Here is a 10,940-nt window from a genome sequence, read left to right on the forward strand (position 1 = left end):
CATCTGAGCTAGAGGTATATTGGGAACCTCAGGACAAGCGAGGCACACTTGGGGGTAGGGTGAATGGATTAGAAATGTATACATTTCTTTCCTCTACAAGCAACTTACCAAAGGCTTCAGAATTTTAAACAGAAACTTCTGTTTTTAAACAGGATCATTAACTGGAACTCTAAGAAAGAGAGATCAAACCATGAAGGTTTGAACACCAGTGAGCACTTCATAAATGTTGTCTGGAATAAAGATATTCCATGAGATTCCCAAAGAGATGTGGAGCATTTGCCTTTGACGCCTGCAGCCAAACTTGCACTGTTACCACTTTGCTAGGAAGTGAAGCCCTTGGTGGGGATGAGACTGGAAGTAAGAGAGACCAGTAAACCAGACAAAGGGGAGGAGGTCAATCCTCAGGGTTCAGATCTCTCTGCCCCAAAGCACCTCCATCACTAGAAAACCAAGTGTCAAATCCTACCATTAATATCCCTTTAAAATGGCAAATTAAAAGGCAGTGATACAGCTTGCTATATCAATGCTCCTTTCCCATTCTATGGATCCTGTCCCAACTTGGTGGTCTAATCTCTTAATAACAATAGTAACAATAGTCGGAGAAGGCAATGGCACCCCACTCCAGTACTCTTGCTTGGAAAATCCCATGGATGGAGGAACCTGGTAGGCTGCAGTCCATGGGGTCGCGAAGAGTCGGGCACGACTGAGTGACTTCACTTTCACTGTTCACTTTCATGCATTGGAGAAGGAAATGGCAACCCACTCCAGTGTTCTTGCCTGGAGAATCCCAGGGCCGGGGAAGCCTGGTGTCTATGGGGTCACACAGAGTCAGACACGACTGAAGCGACTTAGCAGCAGCAGCAGCAACAACAACAATAGTAACAACTAACACTAATACAGTAAGCACTATTCTAAGGGTTTTTTGTATATTAACTCATTAATCCTCACAACAATCCCATGAGGTAGTTGCTATGATCCCCACTCTACAGAAGGGTAAGCTGAGGCACACAAGTAACTTAATTGAGATTCCACATCTTTTAAGTGGTGGGACTAGAAATTAAACCCAGGTCTGTCCAACTGAAGTGTCCATTCCCTTAACCTCTGTATCAGTAGTTTTCAAAGTGTGGTCCTCAGCCTTGTCTCTCCACACCTGCCCCCAACCAGACCTAGTGAAACAAAAACTGGGGTGGGGGCCCAGCCCCCTGGACTTTAACAAGCCACACAGGTGATTCTGATACACACGATAGCTTGAGTACTGCTCTATATGATACTACCTGTCGCTAAAAGTCGGTTGCAGGTGTAGATCATCAGCTCACAAAGAACACTCTGCCCAGTCAGGAGGCAGCTTGATTTCCTGCCATTTGATGTTTTCTGATGAAATTGGAGTATGAGAACATGATTCAGTTTGATTGTGGGCTTGGATTAATCTTGAATGCTTTGGTATCACTCCTTACTCCTAGCAAAATTCCAAGACACTTTTTAGATCCAGAAATCAAAGGCATTCAAGTCATTGTATAATTGACAAAAACCACTCATTGAGTCCATCCTCCTTCCTCCAAAACTGTACACACAACCATCTTGAGGCTAGCAAGTGAGTATCTCTTTATTTTTTTTATTTTTAGATTTTTCAAAGGGTGAGTATCTCTTTAAAAAGAAAAAAAAGGGGACTTCCCTAGTGGTCCAGTAGTTAAGACTTTGCCTTCCAATGCAGGGGGTGCAGGTTTGATCCATGGTCGGGGAGCTAAGATCCCATAGGTCTCATGGCCAAAAACAACAAAAATTGAAACAGAAGCAATACTGCAACAAAATTCAATAAAGACTTTAAGAAAGAATTGTTGTTGTTGTTCAGTTACTAAGTTATGTCTGATTCTTTGTGACCCCATGGACTGCAGCACACCAGGCTTCCCTGTCCTTCACCATCTCCCAGAGTTTGCTCAAACTCATGTCCATTGAGTCGGTGATACCATGCAACCATCTCATTCTCTGTCATCCCCTTCTCCTCCTGCCCTCAATATTTCCCAACATCAGGGTGTTTGGGTCACCTCTTCACATCAGGTGACTAAAGTATTGGAGCTTCAGCTTCAGCGTCAGTCCTTCTAATGAATATTCAAGATTGATTTCCTTTACAATTGACTGATTTGATCTCCTTGCAGTCTAAGGGACTCTCAAGAGTCTTCTCCAACACCAGAGTTCAAAAGCATCAATTCTTCTGAGCTCAGCCTTCTTTATGGTCCAACTCTCATATCCATACATGACTACTGGAAAAACCACAGCTTTGACTATATGGACCTTTGTCAGCAAAGTGATGTCTCTACTTTTTAATATGCTTTCAAGGTTTGTCATAGCTTTAGTGAAATAAACTTTTCCAAGGTCCCCTAAGTAGAAAGTGACAGATACTAGCTGGGTTCTAAACCCAGAAGGTCTGCTGCCAGAGCCGCCCATGCATAACACCATGCTTGCTGTCTCTCTTTGGGAAATTCCTATTTCACTTTTATTTTCCCATCCTTGTCTCTACACACATTAGCCCCCCCAGGAAGTCCTACAGTAGAGTAACTGTATAACCCAACTGTATTGTCAAATCATTGTATAATGCAATGTCTCCCAAACTTACTTGATCAGGGAACCCTTTTTTGTCTACCACCTACTAAATTTGCCTGACACAACTGGTCTTAGAACTAAATTTTCGGAAAACCTTTTTGGTCAGGAAGATAAGTCTCTAACTCAATCTTTAAGCCATTGTGAGATAGAGGATGGACCAATGGGGGGGAAGTGTGTGTGTGTGCATGTGTACATGTGTGTGTGTACGTGTGTGTGTGTGTGTGTACTGTAGAACATATATAAGCATTTACTCTTGTTGCTGGTGGTGGTGTCATTCTTGACATGTATCTAACGTCTTTACCACATCTTTGGTTAACCTTGAAGGGCAAGACAGACAGATGAGCTTGAGGGAAAGAAGCTTGTTTTACTTAGCGTACAAGATACAACTTGTGTCACTGATAGCAAAGGCATGATGCCACCATCTCAGCCCTTTGCACAGCCAGCACTTTGTAAGAGGGAAGCAGAGCTATGCCACCCACTCCAGGACACGTGGTTTGCCATCTCCATGCACACTGGTAATGATGCGCAGCTTCCCCCTCACTGCCCCTGCCTCCCCCAGCCCCTCACCTAGATGCTCCAGAGTGCTTACCACCTTCATCCAAATAGCCAGATGGAGATGTCGAGTCACGTTCAGTAACCTCTCTTTCCAATGTCTGTGCTCCCAGGAATTCTGCCCAATTGCATGCAGTAATGAGCTTTGGGGGCATAGGAGCAGGAGGAGGGAGGATTCTACCTCTGACAATTAGCACCTCACACAGGGGAGCAGAAGTAGGAAGGGCTCCAAGATTACAGGGTAAACTGTTATCAATCTGACTTTTGGTGTCAGGTTGCTAATCTGAAATTCCCCAAATCATATCAAGCTACAGGTAAAAAAAAAAAAACAAACAATTGTCATAAACATTTCTCTGATTTTCACACAAACCCATTGTTATCGTACCGCCACTATTTCTCAGTGGTTGTCTCAGGTCTATTCATAAAGAAGGCTTCTCAGCCTTATGGACTTCTTAGAGCTTCACCACATACAGAAGCCACATCCCAGGCATCTCATCACTGCTAGCAGTGCTCACCATGAATGATAAGGGCATTAATGCTTGTACCAAGGATACCACTTACCCCTGTTCCCAAAGCCTCCAGAGCTACATTAAGCCACTGATGCTGCTTGGCACTACTTTTTTTTTTTTTTTTTTGCTGCACTACATTGCATGTGGAATCTTATTAATAGTTCCCTGACTAGGTATTGAACCGGGGCCTCCTGTATTGGAAGCGCAGAGTCTTAACCACTGGACCACCAGGGAAGTCCCTACCCTGCACTACTCTTAAAACAAAGTGGCCCTCTGTGCTGCCCCTGGTGTCACTGATGTATCACAACTCTTTAAATGCCAAAGCTGAGTTCTGTTCCCTGGAAACCCCATGTGCCAGAGTTGGCTATGTTCTGAGCCAATGCTCAATCAGGTCATCATAAAAGCTGTGCTGCCTTAGCTCCTTTCCAACGTCTCACAGAGTTCAGAGAAACTGCTTTGTTTTTTCCTGCTTTTATCTTCTTTGGGGGCTTCCCAGATGGCTCAGTGGTAAAGAATGCACCTGCAATGCAGGAGACAGAGGTTTGATCCTTGGATTGGGAAGATCCCCTGGAGAAGGAAATGGCAACCCATCCAGTATTCTTGCCTGGGAAATTCCACGTACAGAGGAACCTGGCAAGCTACAGTGCATGGGGTCACAAAAGAGTCGGACACCACTTAGCAACTAAACAACAATAATCTTGTTTTTATTTTCACAATCCCTTAACCCTCTGTGTCTAGTTAGATACAAATCCTTAGGGAAGTAGACCAATGGGTAAATCTGAGTGGCAGGCAATATATTATACTCAGATTTTCCCAAGCCCTCTAACAACTAAGGCACTACTATTGTACCTAGCATGTGAACATGACTCTCAGAAGTCTCCTTGGTAACCCATGGAGGCATGGGATGGAGGCTCTTTACAGCATGTCCAAAGAGATCTGAATCCTGGTGGAGAAATCCAGCCTAGGCTCTCTGTAGTTTCACTTCCACAAGAGATTTTATTCCCAGTACATCTTTCTTTCAAACCAACCCAAAAGACCACAGGATTGGACTAGGCAGAAGATAACCAGAATTCAAATTCCAGTTCTATCAGTTATCAGTCATGCGAGTCCTGGGCAGGCCGCTGAACCTCCACTTGCTATGATAATAGTAACTCTCGTGAATATCTCCAGGCTTGCCCATTCAAGAAATACATATTGAGCTTCTTTCTAAAAGATAGAAGACACAGTGCCAGGCCTGTTGCAGACGTAAAGAATAGTTACAGATTTTGCTAGGTATCAGCATGCAAACTAACAATATTTTTGAGAAAATATTAGTTGAGTTCTTATTATTTGTCCTGCACTTTACATGTGATCTCATTCCCCACAATAGCCCTATAAGATGAGCATGATTAAGCCCATTTTATAAATGAGTATAACAGAAGCTCAGGGAAGATCATAAACTTATTCAAGCCACACATCTAGTACATGGTGGAACTGGGATTCTTCCACCAGACCATCCTGCCTCATGTATATAGGCAGCTATAATACAAGGTAGAAAGCGATTCATCTCATATGGCATAGATGAAGTGCCACAGAATCAAATGAAATGCATATGAAAGTGTTTTATAAACAGTCAAGCTGACACAATTGTAAGGTGTTTCTGTTATTATCAATAGGGTAAGTGCTCTATAAAATATGCTAGCTGTAAAGTTCCATCTGTAAATAGGAGTTAACCAAGCCTTATAGGGGTGTAAAAGAAAGGAGTATTTAATTTCAGCTGCAACAGATCATTGGAAGGCACCTGGTGCCTCAAATTCAATCACTATTCTAAATAGCCCTGCATGTGTATATGGCCGTGGGTAATCCATGTGAACAGATCAAGAGCCTCCAGAGCTCAATGGTAGCACCCAAGCAGAATGAAAATGAGTCCAGCACATTGCCACATGCTGGATGGAACTCTCAAGAGGACATATTAGGATGGGTTATTAAGATCACTTGGTGAAGCGGGACCTTGTTCAGGATGTGTGGACCCCTTGTTCAGGATGTGTGGACCACTGTGGCCACTATGGGCAAGACTGTGTACCCCAGCAGGGTGTAGAGAGCTTGTTTTTGAATGGGGACTGATGCAGAGGCTCCTTGCTGTGAGTTCAAGGTGTAATAATCGTAGCTCATATATACTGAGCACCTCCTATGTGCCAAGCATTGAGCTAAGGGCAGAGTACATCTTGAGTTATCATATTGTTATGAAGCCAACTCTATTTTGCCTCTTTCTACTGTTCATGGGGTTCTCAAGGCAAGAATACAGAAGTGATTTGCCATTCCCTCCTCCAGGAGGAGAGGAGAAGAGAAGGGGACAACAGAGGATGAGATGGTTGGATGGCATCACTGACTCAATGGACATGAGTTTGAGCAGACTCCAGGAGATAGTGAAGGACAGAGGAGCCTGGTGTGCTGCAGTCCATGGGGTCACAAAGAGTTGGACACAACTTAGCAACTGAACAACAACAACCCTATTTATCTGATTAAGAACACGTGTTTTGAAGTTATACCAGCCACTGTTTATTTTACACTGGATAAGTTAATTCAGCTCTCTGAGACCCAGTTTCCTAATCTGTAAAATAGAGATCCTAATGCCTACCTCAGAGAGTTGTCATGAGAATTAAGTCAATGAACTTAATAATAAAGCAGTTAATACTATACCCATGGCTTCCCTAGTGGTCCAGTGGTTGAAAATTCACCTTGCAATGCAGGGGACACTGGTTCGATCCCTGGACAGGGAGGATCTGACATGCCATGGAGCAACTAAGCCCATGGGGACAACTACTGAGCCTGGGAACACCTAGAGCCCGTGCTCTGCAATGAGAAGCCCACACATCACAACTAGAGAGTAGGCCCCACTCACCACAAATAGAGAAAGCCCGCACACAGCAATAAAGACCCAGTACAGCCAAAAATAATTTAAAATAAATAAATTTTTTAAAGTAAACAAAAAAATACTATACCCAGCACATAGGAAATGTTCAATAACTGATAATAGTGTTGTCATATTTTTCTACTGAAAGTTCAGCATGGATCATTCTTTTGACTTCTAGGAAATAGTACTAGAAAGACCATTCTAGGCATAACAAGTTACCCTAAAATTTAGCAGCTTAGAATAACACATTTATTATCTCACTGTTTTTGTGGGTCAAGAATCCAAGCATGGCTAAACAGGGTCTTCTGCTCTAGTGTTTCTCATAGGCTATAATCAAGACATTGGCCAGGGCCGGGGTAGCATCTCAAGGCTTGACTGAGGGAGGATCCGCTTCCAAGCTCATTCATGTGCTTGTTGGCAGGACTCAGGTCTTCACAGGCTGTCAGCAGGAGTTTCCTCACTTGCTATTGGCTGGAAGCCATGCTTGGTTCCTTGCCAAACAGACCTCTCCAACATGGCATCTTGTTTTGGCAAAGCCAGCAAGAGAGACAGCTAGCAAGATGGAAGTCACAGTCTTGTAACCTAGTCACAGAAGTGATCCACACCATTTTGGCTGTATTCTATTCCTTAGAAGTAAGTCACTGGATCCAGCTAAAAGAGGATTACACCAGGGCGTGAATATCAAGAGCTGGGCGTCACTGAGAGCCACCTTAGATGTTGTCTTCCACACTGAGAAAGGTAATAAGCACAAGAGTCAAAGAGAAACTCTTAAAATGCTTTGGTAGATAAAATTAAGATTCAGAGTGAACTGTGAAAATAACTATAGGCTATTAAGGGAACAATTAAAAAGGAAAGATATTACTAGGTTCTTGGGAGGTTTCGTTTCCCTCAATGATAATAAAAGGACTGGGGGAGGTGTTTGTTTTTTGATAAATGTGTAGCTTGCTTGAGTTCATTTCATAATTAGATTTTCACAAGGAACTGTATACAAAACCCTGTAATAACCTATAATGGAAAAGAATCTGAAAATGAGTGTGTGTGTCGGGGTCGGGGGGGGTGGGGAGGGTGGGAGAGAGAGCTTCCCTGGTGGCTCAGATGATAAAGAATCTGCCTGCAATGCAGGAGATCCAAGCTTGATTCCTGGGTCAAGAAGATCCCCTGGAGAAGGAAATGGCAACCCACTCCAGTATTCTTGCCTGGAGAATTCCATGAACAGAGGAGCTTGGCGGGCTACAAAACATTGGGTTGCAAAGAGTCAGACACGACTGAGTAACTAACACACACACACACACATATATATATACACACATATACATATATATGTATAACTGAATCACTTTGCTGTATACCTGAAACTAACACAACACTGTAAATCAACTATACTTCAATTTTTAAATATATTAAAAAATAAAGAAAGAAGATTCTAATCATGATCATACCCGTTTTACAGATGAGGAAACTGTGGCTCAGAGAGAGCTTACACTGGGTCCTTAAAGAGTAAAGTTATATTGGAATCCAAGTCTGTTCATCTCCAAAATCTCTTTTTCTGCAGCAGCAGCAGCTATATCTACTTGCCCCCCACCCCCCGCCAATATTTAGCAAATTAGTGTGATTTGTTCCAGTTTCATGTTCATGTTTTAGTTTTGTTCAACACCTTACTTGACTATATACTCTGGGCTTCCCTGGTGGCTCAGTTGGTAAAGAATCCACCTGCAATGCAGGAGACCCAGATTCAATCCCTGGGTGGGGAAGATCCCTTGGACAGGGAAATGGCAACTCACTCCAGAATTCTTGCCTGGAAAATCCCACAGACAGAGGAGCCTGGCGGGCTACAATCCATGAGGTCGCAAAGAGTCAGACACAAATTAGCAACTAAACCACCACCACCATATATATATATACCTTACCTTTACCTCCCACACCCATAATCCTTGTCATAAACTTTTCCCCTCCCAAACTGATAGTTTTTGTTTAGAAATTTAACACCAATTCTTTATAGCTTAGAGCAAAACATTTTTTTTAATAAATAGATGATATTTTGTTTGTGTTCCTGTGGTCCTCAGGTGCTAGGTGATATTTTGTTAATTCTTTTCTGAAAGTAAAAATACTAATCAGGATTTCTATTTTGTACCATTCTGGACCATACCAGCAATCTTTGCCAGTTTGTAGGAAACTAGATTTTCAGCATAATTCAAAAATTTGTACACACTAAGAGTACAGAGCACCTTGGTACTGAAAAGTGAAAGTGGAGAACAAAGGGATTTATCATGGGAGTAACCCACACTCCATTACAAGGATTTTTTTAAGCAAACAAAGCAAATTTTGCAAGCATACCTACAGCCATCATTGACTGAAAAGCCAGTGTATATACACAAGGAACTAAGCTCATTAGATACTGAGCAGGATACAACCCTCTTTAAGACATAGGAGATTCCTGTGTCTCAGGGAGCAGAGCTGTTCAGCCTGTACCCAAGTGAGCATTAGTTCCTCCAAGAAGACACTTCCAGATGGAGTCACTTCCTATCCAGATTAACTGCTTGAAACTACAGGATGAATTCTTTACATCACCAGGTTTTTCATGGGTATATAAAACATTATATCCATCCAGTCCTCACCTGTGTTTGGATCTTGGCGATGGTGTTATTTGCCAAGGCAGGATTTCTCAGTTAGACTGGAGGCATCAGTATGTATCACATGCTTCCACTTATCTTTCAAGGGTATATATGGAGCACTGTAGCTCAGATTATTTCTGGAAGGGAATGCAAAAAAATAACATTTGCCTCTAGAGAGGGGAGGATTGAGAACTGTGGATCTAGAGCAGGTCGGAGAGGAAGACTCACTTTTCACTGTATGATCTTTTGTATAATTTGAACTTGTTACTATATTTATGTATTACATTTTGCCTAAAATACTTCAAATAATTTTTAAAGATTCAAGAAACAAATCAGGAGTTCTTAACTAGGCATGAAATCAGAAGTTCTTATAGAGTTTTTGGCAAAAAAAAACCATGTAGAGGCAGTTTAACCTTAATAGTTGGGACTGGGACTCTTGAGTCAGATTACATGGGTTTGAATATCTCTACCACTGGGCAAAACATTGGGAAAATAATTTGACCTCTCTAAGCCTCTGTTTCCTCCTCTGTAAATGGTGACTCTGTGGTAAAACCTGCTGTTCTGAGAACTAGGATGAAAGGAGGGGACTTTGGCAAGAGGTGATCCTTCCTGGAACTTGACTCAACGGGTAAAGCAAGGGAAAAGGTGGCTCTGATCCATCATCCCACACTTCCATGTTGGGTCTATGGATCTGAAATTAACAAATGATAATAATGAGACCTGTTTCACTGAAGCCTCCTTTGCTTTCTACAGTAGTCTCTATTGCCTTTACTTTGCTTCAAATTGGACCACCGTCTTTCTAGTCTTACAAGCACATTGGTGATGAAAAATTGTAGAACACTATTTGCCATTAATTCCTTGAGTATTAGAAGGCATGCTTGGTCATCTGATGTTAGAGTAGAAGAAAGGAGTGGAATGAATTGAGAATTGGGCAAACCTCCACACAGCTGGCCAGAGAAGTCCTAAGTACTAGGCTACCCCTTCTACCCTTCTCCTGCATACATGCTCCAAATCCAGGGTGCCAAAGCTAATCCAACTGAATTGGATTCTCAATGAGCTTCCACTCCCTGCAGCAATTTCACAGCATCATCTTTTAGAATTTAAAATAGCTCAGCTGCAATTCTATCAGCTCCACTAGCTTTGTTCATAGTGATGCTTCCTAAGGCCCACTTGACTTCACATTCCAGGATGTCAGGTTCTAGGTGAGTCATCACACCATCGTGGTTACCTGGGTCATGAAGATATTCTTTGTATAGTACTTCTGTGTATTCTTATCACCTCTTCTTAATATCTTCTGCTTCTGTTAGGTTCATACCATTTCTGTCCTTTATTGTGTCCATCTTTGTATGAAATGTTCCCTTGGTATCTCTAATTTTTCTTAAAGAGATCTCTAGTCTTTCCCATTCTGTTGTTTTCCTCTATTTCTTTGCATTGATCACTGAGGAAGGCTTTCTTATCTCTCCTAGCTATTCTTTGGAACTCTGCATTCAGATAGGTATACCTTTCCTTTTCTCCTTTGCCTTTCACTTCTCTTCTTTTCTCAGCTGGAGAAGAGAAAGGCCTCCTCAGACAACCATTTTGCCTTTTTGCATTTCTTTTTCTTGGGAATGGTCTTGATCACCACATCCTGTACAATATCACAAACCTCCATCCATAGTTCTTCAGGCACTTTGTCTATCAAATCTAATCCCTTTAATCTATTTGTCACTTCCACTGTATAATCGTAAGGAATTTCATTTAGGTCATACCTGAATAGTCTAGTGGTTTTCCCTTTCT

This window comes from Oryx dammah, unplaced genomic scaffold, assembly GCF_014754425.2.
Source record: "Oryx dammah isolate SB20612 unplaced genomic scaffold, SCBI_Odam_1.1 HiC_scaffold_23, whole genome shotgun sequence".
NCBI classification, from domain to species: Eukaryota; Metazoa; Chordata; class Mammalia; order Artiodactyla; family Bovidae; genus Oryx; species Oryx dammah.